The sequence below is a fragment of the Mauremys reevesii genome, linkage group 9, assembly GCF_016161935.1.
Source record: "Mauremys reevesii isolate NIE-2019 linkage group 9, ASM1616193v1, whole genome shotgun sequence".
Lineage (NCBI taxonomy): Eukaryota > Metazoa > Chordata > Testudines > Geoemydidae > Mauremys > Mauremys reevesii.
This window is the reverse complement of record NC_052631.1, coordinates 14,762,015-14,774,701: the sequence shown is the minus strand read 5'-3', so window position 1 is coordinate 14,774,701 and position 12,687 is coordinate 14,762,015. Positions and strand designations below refer to the sequence as shown.

The window sequence follows — 12,687 nt, the reverse complement described above, 5'->3', positions numbered from 1 at the left end:
GCTGGGGTATGATCTTGATACCGACTCAGGAAACTGTGGTCTACTGAATTGTCAATACCAGTTCCTGCAGCAACCTGCATTTTCCCTGGAGCTCTCCACTCCTATTACTGACCTGGCCTGACCCTGTTTAGCTTGTGATAGAATTGCAGCACAAAGTTAGCTTTATAACTACAGCTTTAATGATCAATTATATTCAGCTGTCAGATAAAGATTTGTGTTTTGTATTTGTATAGCCTTAGGGTGAGTTAAGTGTCAGTTGCAAATTCCATGTAAAGAAAAATTTAAGACACAAAAAGAACAAGTTGTATGGGGATGGCTTTTTTTAAATTGGACATGCTTAGTGACATGCAGAGTTGCATTATGGAAGCTTTTGTACAGATTGTGGATGTCTTGCTCTTTCCTTTTTTTGTTTTTTTTTAAAGCTGCAAACTATAATTATGTTCTTTCTTATTGACCTTGTTCATTATTTTATTTATTTATTTATTTTGATTTACTACACAGCACCAAGCATGCTGTTAGTTTTAGACAAAGAGCCTGCCCCAGAGAGCTTACAATCCAAGGCCCATATCCAATTATATGATCCATGCATGCCTACTCCCGTGTGCATGTGGAACCCCACTGACTATTACGAGGCTCCTTGCAGACTTCAGGGACCACTCACATGGCCCAGATTGCAAAAGAAATTGCAATCTCAGGATTGGGGCCTGGAGACTAGACACAATGAAGACAAGATGCATTCAGATATCCAGTGATAAATAACCTGAGGCTTAAAAGAAAAATTCCCCCATGATTGTAATAAACACATTTTTATCCTATTATTCATTTTTCTTTTTCTCTCTGATCCCTATTTGCATGAATTTTTCATGAAAAGTAAATTATTAATATAATTAGATTCCTATCACATTTTATTGCCTTTGTTTGGGCCATAAACTGTAGACCTAAAAGCCTTTAGTCAATGAAAGTATTTTCACTTCCCTGGAAATAAGACTCAGAGTTAACTTGAGAAGGTTCCCAAGAAAAATGATCTCTTGGTCTCTGGAGTAGCAATCACAGATCTGAAATGTCGGTAGGAAAACTAACTTCCAGAAAATTAAGTGAAGGTATCATGCAGAGGTTGCAAGGATGTGTTTTATTTGGGCTACATTACATTACTTATGAGACACTGGTGTTTATTGTGCATTGAGCTGTATGTCAGATGAGTACAAACATTTTGTATAAAGCATACAGTCAATATTATTGTAGCAGTTTGCATGGCTCTACTACAAATGCAGTCAATTAGGGAGTAATTCATATAATGTCTTACTTTGATCTCTGTTTAACAATTTAATTGCAACTTAAACAAATACTTTGTTCTTGGTTTCCAAATTTCCACTTGGGAAAGTCTCAGAAAGGAAGTTTTATGTGTCAGGGACACATAATTGTTTTATCAAGCTGTTCCTGAAGCTTTCTTTTGGGTTTAAAGATTTTATTATCTCTGCTCTTGCCTCGTAAGAGCTGTATGATGGCCAAAATGTCAGGAACAACTAAACAAACTGTAAATGTCACATGAAGAAAATATTGTACTTTAAAGGGGGGAAGTGATGGCTCAGTGGTTTGAGCATTGACCTGCTAATCCCAGGGTTGTGAGTTCAGTTCTTGAGGGGGCCACTTAGGGATCTGGAGCAAAATCAGTACTTGGTCCTGCTAGTGAAGACAGGGGGCTGGACTCAATGACTTTTCAGGGTCCCTTCCAGTTCTATGAGATAAGTATATCTCCATATATTTTTTTAAAGAATGTGCTGCTGATTCCTTTCATGATCCAGATACCTATTCTTTATTTTGTACATTATAACACCATTATGAATATTTATGTATTTTGATGCAGTAATTTATAGATAGCTGATACTTCTCTTGCCTCCAGGGCCTAAGTCTAATGGAAAACAATGGCAAATCTCCAGCTAACTTCAACTGAGGCATGAAATGCTCATCACCTCTTAGGATGGACTAGTTTAGCTGTTCCCTGATTGCACTTGTTTTTGCGTTTGTAATGTGGTCTTTATATATTGCAATATATATTTTGAAATCTAACATACTTTATCACTGTGTTCAGATTCTTATGTGATGCATGTCCCCCCAATAATAAATGATGTTACTGGTGTTCCCTCCTAATATGATTTGTGGATGTCAGGAGGGAGAGAAAAGTACACCATTCATGGGAAGGCTGGAAACCGGTTGCAGTGCAACTTTTTTACAGTTGCTGCTTCAGTTTCTACAGAGGTTCCCAACCACTGGATCCATGTAATCACAGACCCAGTGGGCTGTTCTGTGGCTCACCCCAAAACTTTCCTATATGCTGGTATACACCTCTACCCCGATATAATGTGACCTGATATAACACAAATTCAGATATAACGCAGTAAAGTGCTCTGGGGGGGCGAGGCTGCACACTCCGGCGGATCAAAGCAAGTTTGATATAACGTGGTAAGATTTTTTGGCTCCTGAGGACAGCGTTATATCGGGGTAAAGGTGTATTTGGTGTTGGTTGGATGATCTCTCAGGCATGTACCTGTGTCATTCCTCTTTGCTATATTCATAACTCATTTTAATTAATTGGGTTTTTTTCTTCTTTGAATCCCCTTCTCCTCTCTGCTTATTTTTATAGGTGCAGTGCCCCTTTTTATCAATCATAGAAATGTAGGAATGGAATGAACACAGAGAGGTCATCAAGTCCAGCCCCCTATGCTGGACCAAGTATACCTAGACCATCCCTGACCGTTGTTTGTCCAACCTTTTCTTAAAAACCTCCGGTGATGGGGATTCCACAACCTCCCTTAGAAGCCTGTTCCAATACTTATCTATCCTTATAGTTAAAGAGGTTTTCCTAAGGTCTAACCTAAATCTCCTTTGCTGCAGATTAAGCCAACTACTTCTTGTTTTACCTTTTGTGGACATGGAAAACAATTGATCACCATCCCTTTTTGTAACAGGCCTTAACATATTGGAAGACTTCTACCAGGTGTGTCCCCCCCCCCTCTTCTTGGGTTGTCTTTTCGCAAGATTAAACATGCCCAGGTCTTTAATTATTTCTTATAAGTCAGGTTTTCTAAACCTTTTTTTCGGGTTTCTAGCTCTCCTCTGGATCTCTGTGATTTGTCCACATCTTTGCCCCAAACTGGACATTGCACTCCAGCTGAGGCCTCACCACTGCGAGTACAGCAGAACAGTTACCTCCTATGTCCTGCCTACAACGCTCCTGTTGATATACCCTGGAATGATATTTGCTTTTTTCAAAACTGCATCATGTTGTTGGCTCATATTCAATTTGTGATACACTATAACCCCAGATCATGGAGTTCCAGGGCCCCAGAATTTGTTTACCCTTTAAAATGTGTATTTTACCTGGTCATATTTTTTTAAGAAGAGAAATATTCAGCCTAAAGGACAGGATTCTTCTCCTCAGTGATTGGTATCCTCTGCTTATGAGGGAGGTTTTTTTTATAACTTTCTAATGGAGTGCTTTCCTATACTTACCCAGCCAAGGAATCTTAGCCTGCAAAGTGCTTTTTTGGAGAGGGTGCAGTTATTACTCTATACTGGAAGGGTTTTTTCCCTATCATGTAGAACATTCTGATGGCTTTCTTGCAAAATGCAGAATTCCAGTACAGAATTACTTAAAATTCTAGTAACTGAGGCCTTATTGAAGTACAATTGTCATAACAATCTTTTAGTTAACTACCTGCATCTGTTTAGTGAAGTAAGTGCTAATTACTGTTTCTAGATTTGGCCTAACTTAACAATACTCCAGTCAATAAAGTTACCACTAGTAAAATAAACACTGTCTAGTGTTTTGATCAGAAATATAAAGAGGCTAGATTCTGTTCTATTTCAGTGCTTTCCAAACCCTTTCCATACCATACTCCTGAGGGCACTCTGGACCAAAAAAATAAAAATTCTGCACACAATATTTTAAAATTCCTCAAGTTTTATGTGTCAATAAATAAATGCAGAACCTTCAGCATGGCAGTGGGGAGCACAGAGCCCTGGCTGTACGAACGTGGGGATCACTTGCAGCCTCCCCTCCACACATCCCCAGTACACAGACTTAGCAGTGAGGCTGCACCTGACCCTGATACAGCACAAGGCCTGGACCTGCCTCAGAAACAGGCTATGGGGGTGTCAGGCTATGAGAGGTCCAGATGCACAGGGGTTGGGTGGATGGGGGAGCAGCTCCCCATACAGTGACCCCTCCCCCCACAGCTGAGGAGCGATGAGGGCAGGAAGTCGGGGAGGATGTTGAGCTTTCTGCAGCTGGGGGAAGTTTCTGGGGATGGGCCTGACACAGCCCCAGCCACTCCTTGCAGAGGAAGAGGAAGTCCCATCCGCTCCTGCCTCCAGCCCAGCTGGGACTAGCAGCTGAACCCAGCTCAGGGTAGGAGCCACTGACTTGGGTGTCTCCAGCCCTGCAGTGATTTAACTCTCCGCTGGCTGCTCCGGGTGCCTGAAACAATGTACCTGCACAGCTAGGGTGTGGTGCGTGACTGCTCTTGCAGCTTCCTTTTGCTTCCCTGGCAGAAAATCATTTTTCTGCAGGGAAGCAAAGAAACCTGCGGGCGACATGAATTCTGTGCACATGCAGTGGTACAGAATTCCCCCAGGAGTACATGCCAAGAACCCAGTCAGATGTCACTTCCATCCATCTGGGATCCAGTTGACATCCTCCTCTTATTTAGCATTAAGGGGAAGGTCAGGGTGAGTGCAACCTCCTGATACCAGTTCACTACTCTCTGGGCGTCATGATGCCTAGTCTGAGAACTCATGCCATATTTACGTGCTTTCCTTAGTTGTGAGGTGCAGAGTGGAACAAAGAAGAGCAACGTGGGACTGAAAACACCCTCAAATAGCAAAAGGGAATAGAACTGCACTATTTCAGAGTGTTTCCCCTTCTCTGGGATCTGGGGGGTTTGGCCTCGTCCACTGTCCCCCAAAAGAGTTAGAACATTAAATGCCATGAAGTGAACATCACAGAGGTTCCTGAACCATCTTTTCCTCTCCCCACAGACGATAGCATGAGGATATAGTATGGTATCCTTGTCCCTTAATCTGCTGCATATGTCTTGTTATATTAAAGGCAGATTTCGAGGGAGTCTCTCCTAATTCTGTAATAGACCTTTTATTGTAGGAAGTTTTCCATAAATAAGAAGTTTTATTGCCCAATACAGTACATCAAAAAGACACTAGGCAGGCTAAGTGTTTTTCTGAGTGATGCTTTGGACCTAAGTGTGCTGGTGATAAGTGACTTATGCCAGTAGTTCTGTTGGCATCAAAGAGATGACTTGTGTGAGTAGGTTCTCAGCAACGTGCATAAGGTCTCCTCATTCGAGCCCTTAGTATTCAAAACACACACAATTTATATTGAGAGCCATTCAAGTTTCCAGATAAGTGTTGCTCAAAATCTGCTGCTTCATATGTGCACCAGGGTGATAACAGATTTTTGAAGGAGTGGTATAACAGGTGGCAGAATTTGAATTAAACTGTGACCTTTTCAAAATTCTGTATGGAAACATACGGTCTTATCTCAAAACATGACAAGATATTGGACAGGCAAGGAATAACTGATGGCAGGGTTTTTAGATACTATTATCTTTTGTAGCAATAATAACTGTGTTACAGTAACATCAATTGCATAGTAATGTCCCAGTCATGCACAGCATTCAGAGGCCTCTTGAGTGTGGTGTGGGTGGCAACAGTGTATGTCAAGTGTTTTCAGAAACCAAGAAGTCTGCTAGTCCCTCTTGCTTATGCTAGGCCTGATTCTCCTCTCACAGCACTTTCCACAGTCCCTCAGCACCTCTGGCTATATCTCCCCAGCAGGGTTGCTAACTGTCTAATTATGCAAACCCAAGCACCATTTCCCGCTCCCTTTTCTGCCCCTTTCCTGAGGCCCTGCCCTTTCTCCAAGGCCCTGCCCTGCTCACTCCATCCCCGCTCCCTCCATCACTTGCTCTCCCCCACCCTCACTCACTTTTACCAAGCTAGGGGTGGGGAGTTGGGGTGTGGGCTCTGGGCTGGGGCTGAGGGATTTGGAGTGTGGGAGGGGGCTTTGCACTGAGCCTGGGGCAGGGGGTTGGAGTGCAGGAGAGGGTGTGGGGTGCAGACTCTGGTTGGGAGGTGATTTCCTTGGTTGGCTCCACGTCGACAGCGCAGTGAGGCTAAGGCAGACTCCCTGCCTGCTGGGTCCTGCACTGCTCCAAGCGGCTGGCACATCCCTGCGGCCCCTGCTGGGAGGGGTTTGGGGGGGGAGCGGTAACGGGCTCCATGGTGTTGCCCACACCTGCAGGCACCCCCTCCCCCCCAGGCTGCAGGGACGTGCCAGCTACTTCCGGGAGCGGCACGGGGCCAGGGCAGGCAAGGAGCCTGCCTTAGCCCCGCGGCGCCGCTGGACTTTTAGCAGCCTAAAATGTCCTGGTTTGGCTTCAGTAGCCTCTGGGAGATAAAGCCCAATTCCAGGACACTCCTGGCGAAACCTACTCCTCTGCTCTATAACTGTGTGGCTTGCTTGACTGATACTTTAAATTTCTCTCAGACTTGAAGTGTGGCCTGCTATCATTATATACAAGTTTTGTAGTTTTACTAACATTATGACATGCGATGCTGTAGAAGACTGGTGACTGAGGCCTTTAAGAAACATATCCCTGCTTGTGCCATGCTCGGCCAGCTGTGTTTTCCTCAAGGTAAACTTGAGAGTAAATTGTTAATATTTCATGTTCTCCATCACTGAGCCCAATACTGTACTCCCCTACCTCTTCATTCACATGCCTCTTCAAGATTCTTTAAAACAATAATAAAGTCAGTGTTGAAGCCTGGTCAGAGGTGCATAACAGATCCTGTAAAGAGTTTTTAAGGGTTGCCTGAGAATTACTTTGGATTGTGTCGCATCATTCTGAGCACAGTGAAAGGCTGCCTTAAAGTATCAAAGGAGAAATCTTGCTTGAGATCTTTTAGAGAAGTTATAAAATGTAAAACTGCAGGCTAAACATTTTCATGAAGGAATGTTCTTGAAAGCAGGCCAGTTTTGTTTACAGCAGCGACTTATGTGACAGTTTGTACTCCAACTTGGAAAGGCCGTAAGGATGAGTCACAAATTTCCTGGCTGCTTAGCCAAGGCAAAATAATTAAAAACAATTTTAAGGGTTGGCCAATTCAGCCAGAAAATCATCTTCTCCAGGGAAATGCTTTTTGCCACCCACTCATTCAACAAGACTAGGATTTATTAAATTGTTAAATTTATTAAATGACACCAACATGTAAGGTAGTGGGGAGGAGGACCTTCACATGTTCAACTAACTACACCGTAGTGTTAATTATATTCTATAACTGTCATGTTCAAATTGAGACAAAATGATAAACCAAGTATATATAAAGTTAGATTGGTAGTGGAGACAGCATAGTACAATGGCAGGATCATAGGACTTGGAGTTAGAAGACCTAGGTTCTATTCTTGGTATTTCTGCTGGTTCAAGCATGACAGGACTGTTCACTTAACCCTTTTGTGCCTAGTTTCACCATATGTATAATGGGAATAATGATGCTTTCCCACCTTTGGCAGAGCACTTTGAGAGCTATGGATGAATAGCACATTGTAGGGTTTTTGGTATCTATTATTTCACACTTAATCCTTGTCTTTACTAGTGTGTATGCTGCATAATGTGAACTACTTTACTCAGATGCAATAGAATAGATTTACAACTGAGGTTCAAATATTAATTTGAATTTGCTTTTCAGCCATAGAATTTAATACCAGGAAGGACCACTAGATCATCTGGTCTTACCTCTTGGCTATCAACACAACCCTACACCTTCACACTAAACCCAGCAAACAAAATTAGACCAAAGTATTACAGCCCACAAGAGACTAGACAGTTATGTGCCATAGATAGAGAATAGGAGTGACCAAGGTGCACCAATTCATGAGTTCCATGCAATGGCTGGGAATCGATTAAATGCGATTAACCCAGATAATCGTGGCAAGTGACACTTACTCCATGCAGCACAGGCAGGCAAAAAACCCCAAGGACAGTTCCAGTCTGACCGGGGGGTGGGGGGGGAATGCTTTTGTACCCTCCATGTGGTGATCAGTTAGACCCTCTGCATGTGAACAAGAGCCAGCCAGCCAATCATGTGTGTGAGAGAATACTCAGTGTCACCTCAGATTACAGACCCACCCAGTCCAGTGTCTCATCTCCATTTGTGTCATCTCTAATACAGCAAAGAGCAAGTGCACAATGTTTTGTATTAGTTTATTTTCCATGGTGTCCTTTTATTTAAGGATGGGTGTGTCAAGCAAAGGGTATAGTTGATCTTGTTAATTTATATTTAACAGGTTGTTACATTTGCAGAAACTACATTTTATCTTTAGAAACTTTCTCCAACAGTTTTTTTAAAATAAAATATTTTCACTATTTAAAATAAAGGTATAAAACATTAATTTAAAATAATCAGTAACTGGTTTATTTGATGTATAAATATTTTCATAGGTGCAAATACAATTAATGAGAGCAAAAAATTTACCCCTTTCAGTCTAACCAGCTGTGATGTCTCGGAATAGATATTACAATGGATAAGCAAAAAGTCTTATGTGGCAATGAGCCAGGTGCAATAGTTGGATAATGAAAAATTGTCTCTGCTCAAGTAGGCCTTCATTGCCTGTTGTCTTGTGTGTTCATGTAGTGTAATAGCACACCATGCATGGGGAAAACCAAGAAAAAGTAACCCTCACAATAACCTCGATTTTTCATCGTAATCACACTTGTTCACTGTGGTTGGCTGTTTAACTCTCAGATCAGCATAATGTTGCAGATAAGGACGGTTAGTTCTCAGATCTTGGTTTTCATATTTATGTTAGTGTTTCCAGCAGCCTTGTAGCAGAGATTTCCAAAAGACATAAGGACCTCCTTTCTAGTGCATTTGTCTTCTTCTTGTAATAGTACTGAATCTTCGAATTCCTCTTTAGGAACTGATCCTCTACTGCCCTACACCTTTCAAGATTCATGGATCCTTCTACACATGCCTACCACAACATGTGGTATACAGCATCCTCCTATAGTAACTTTGTGGGTGAATGAACTTACACAGGAAAAGGATAAAAGAGAAAACCACCCCATCATCTGTAGGTAAACACCTGTCACAAAGTGATCACTCTATATCTGACCTGTCAGTCCACATTCTCAAAGGAAACCTGCACATGCACTCAAAAGATGAGCCTGGGAGCTTAAATTCATAACTTTGTTAGATACTAAAAGTCATGGACTGAACTGAGACACCAGATTTATGGCTTATTACAACTCTCAGTTGCTCCCCCCCCTTCCTTTCCTGCCAATCACTGGAGGAGTGTTAATGGGCCACTTCACCTTGAATGGTCCCTTGAAATATGTGTCCACTGCGTATGCTAAACAATCTGTTCAAATCTTGTATTTAGCACTGACACTTGGAGCTAGTTTCCTCGACTTGAAGAAGAGCTCCGTGTAAGGTTGAAAGTTTGTATCTCTCTCACCAATAGAAGTTGGTACAATAAAAGTTGTTGTCTCACCCACATTGTCTCTCTAATATCTTGGGACCAACATGGCTACAAAATACTGCATGCTACACCCATCAGGGGCTCGATCATCTGCATATCTACCAATGTGATATATGCCATCATGTGCCAGCAGTGCCCCTCTGCCATGTACATTGGCCAAACCGGACAGCCTCTATGCAAAAGAATGAATGGACCCAAATCTGACACCAGAAATTACAACATTCAAAAACAAGTAGGAGAACACTTCAAACTCCCTGGTAACTTAATAACAGACTTAAAAGTGGTAATTCTTCAACAACCAAACTTCAAAAACAGACTCCAACATGAAACTGCAGAACTGGAATTAATTTGCAAACTGGACACCATCAAATTAGGCCTGAATAAAGACTGGGAGTGGTTGGGTCATTACAAAACCTAATTTTACCATACTAATTTCCCTCTACTGTTACTCACACCTTCTTGTCAACTGTTTGAAATGGCCACCCTCATTACCACTACAGAAGTGATTTTTCCTCTCTTGGTATTCTACTGTTAATTGAATTGTATCATTAGACTGACCCCCCCCACTTGGTAAGGCAACTCCCATCTTTTCATGTACTATGTATATATTTACCTGCTACTGTATTTTCCACTCCAGGCATCTGATGAAGTGGGTTCTAGCCCACGAAAGCTTATGCCCAAATAAATTTGCTAGTCTCTAAGGTGCCACAAGGACTCCTCATTGTTTTTTCTGATACAGACTAACACGGCTACCACTCTGAAACCTGACACCTTGTAGGTCATTTTCACTAGTGCAAAATGCATATAAAACGTAACCAAGTCAGAATGGCAGTGTTTTAGGCAAGGTATGCACTATAAACTTATGGTGGTATAAATATGTCTCTCAGGGGTGTGAAAAATCCACACCCCTGAGCAATGTAGTTTTACTGACCTAACCCCCTGTGTACACAGCGCTATGTTGATGGAAGACTTTTTCTCCTGTCATAGCTACCACCTCTCAAGGAGTTGGATTAACTGTGCTGATGGGAGACGCTCTCCCTTCAGCGCAGTAGCATCTTCACTAGAGCGGTGCAGCTGCACCTGTGCCACTGCCGCACTGTACGTGTAGACAAGCCCTCGCTGTGCTCTCTTTGCACAGGTTTAAAGACTCCACAAGATGCAAGAGTCATGGATAGTTCTCTGAAAACACCCGCCCAATGTGGAGCAGCAGTGAAAAAAGCTAACAGAATGTTAGGAAACATTAGGAAAGGGCTAGATAATAAGACAGAAAATATCATAATGCCACTATATAAATCCATGGTGTGCCCGCAGCTTGAATACTGCATGCAATTCTGGTCCCCCTATCTCAAAAAACATATATTAGAAATGGACGTGTGTGTGTGTGTGTGTGTGTTTATATACGACTGTGAACTTTTTAAAGCAAATTAAAATTTCCTTAGGGTTAAAACATACGAGGGAATCTTCATCATCATTCTGTACTTTATACATGGCTTTTCCATATGGGTTCATAACATGAGACACTGTAGTCCAGGGGTCGGCAACCTTTCAGAAGTGGTGTGTTGAGTCTTCATTTATTCACTCTAATTTAAGGTTTCACGTGCCAATAATACATTTTAACGTTTTTAGAAGGTCTTTCTGTAAGTCTATATTATATAACTAAACTATTGTTGTATGTAAAGTAAATAAGGCTTTTAAAATGTTTAAGAAGCTTCATTTAAAATTAAATTAAAATGCAGAGCCCCTCCGGACTGGTGGCCAGGACCTGGGCAGTGTGAGTGCCACTGAAAATCAGCTTGCATGCCACCTTCGGCACCTGTGCCATAGGTTGCCTACTCCTGCTGTAGTCCATTGTGAAAGCTGATTGGGTGTCAATTTGGTTAGTAAACCATACATATCTTAGAGCACACAGGCTCTGTCCATGATGTAAATGTTTCTGCTATATGTATGCATCCAAAGTCTTCCCTATACTGAAGTTCCCTATCAAGCTTTTGTATTTTTTTTTTTTTTAAAAAAGACCATACATGCATTTTTGCCCTGTATTTCCTTAAGGGAAGAAGGAAGAGCTTTACTGACCTGCATTGTGTACTAACCTGTACTAACTGCCCATCAATATTTCAGTTAGAGGAAGAAGGAAAGCTGTACAATGGAACCTTCTTAGAGTGAATTTAGAAACAGAGGAACTGTCTCTAGTGAAGCAGCAGGAAAGTCTCAGATTGTTCAGTGCATTACTGAACAGCAAACTGAAAATCTGCTTCCACTGATGCCAGCAGATCAAGGAATGTGATCATTCCCCTCTATTCGACATTGGTGAGGCCTCATCTGGAGTACTGTGTCCAGTTTTGGACCCCACACTACAAGAAGGATGTGGAAAAATTGGAAAGAGTCCAGCAGAGGGCAACAAAAATGATTACGGGGCTGGAGCACATGACTTATGAGGAGAGGCTGAAAGAACTGGGATTGTTTAGTCTGCAGAAGAGAAGAATTGGGAGAGAGGAGGGGGAATTTGATAGCTGCTTTCAACTACCTGAAAAGGGGTTCCAAAGAGGATGGATCTAGACTATTCTCAGTGGTACCAGATGACAGAACAAGGAGTAATGGTCTCAAGTTGCAGTGGGGGAGGTTTAGGTTGGATATTAGGGAAAACTTTTTCACTAGGAGGGTGGTGAAGCACTGGAATGGGTTACCTAGGGAGGTGGTGGAATCTCCTTCCTTAGAGGTTTTTATGGTCAGGCTTGACAAAGCCCTGGCTGGGATGATTTAGTTGGGGATTGGTCCTGCTTTGAGCAGAGGGTTGGACTAGATGATCTCCTGAGGTCCCTTCCAACCCTGATATTCTATGATTCTACTGAGAAAGAAAAGTTCTTCTTTCTGTGGAGAGGCTATGGTAGGCACCCCAAAGCAGTAGGGCTGCTGTGACTCCCCTGCATGAGGAGGGCCCCAGCTTCAAAGGCCATGTAAGAAGGCTATACAGCCCTGTGTGTACTGAGGAGCTGAACTCTGTGTCAGCTCACTAGGTGGGAGCAGGCGGTGGCACATGCTTGTGTTTGTGTATGGGAAAGCGGTTGGTGCACAGCCAGCTCCGCAAGGGCAAGGGACTGTAGTAAGGGCCACAGATCAGCTGTGTGTCCCCCATC

General features: G+C 42.5%; 1 protein-coding gene across 8 annotated transcripts in view; it reads left to right on the top strand.

Annotated features, from left to right (window-relative positions):
- FNDC3B (fibronectin type III domain containing 3B) overlaps positions 1-12,687 on the top strand; it is a 363,980-nt gene that overhangs the window by 103,901 nt on the left and 247,392 nt on the right. The window lies entirely within an intron of this gene.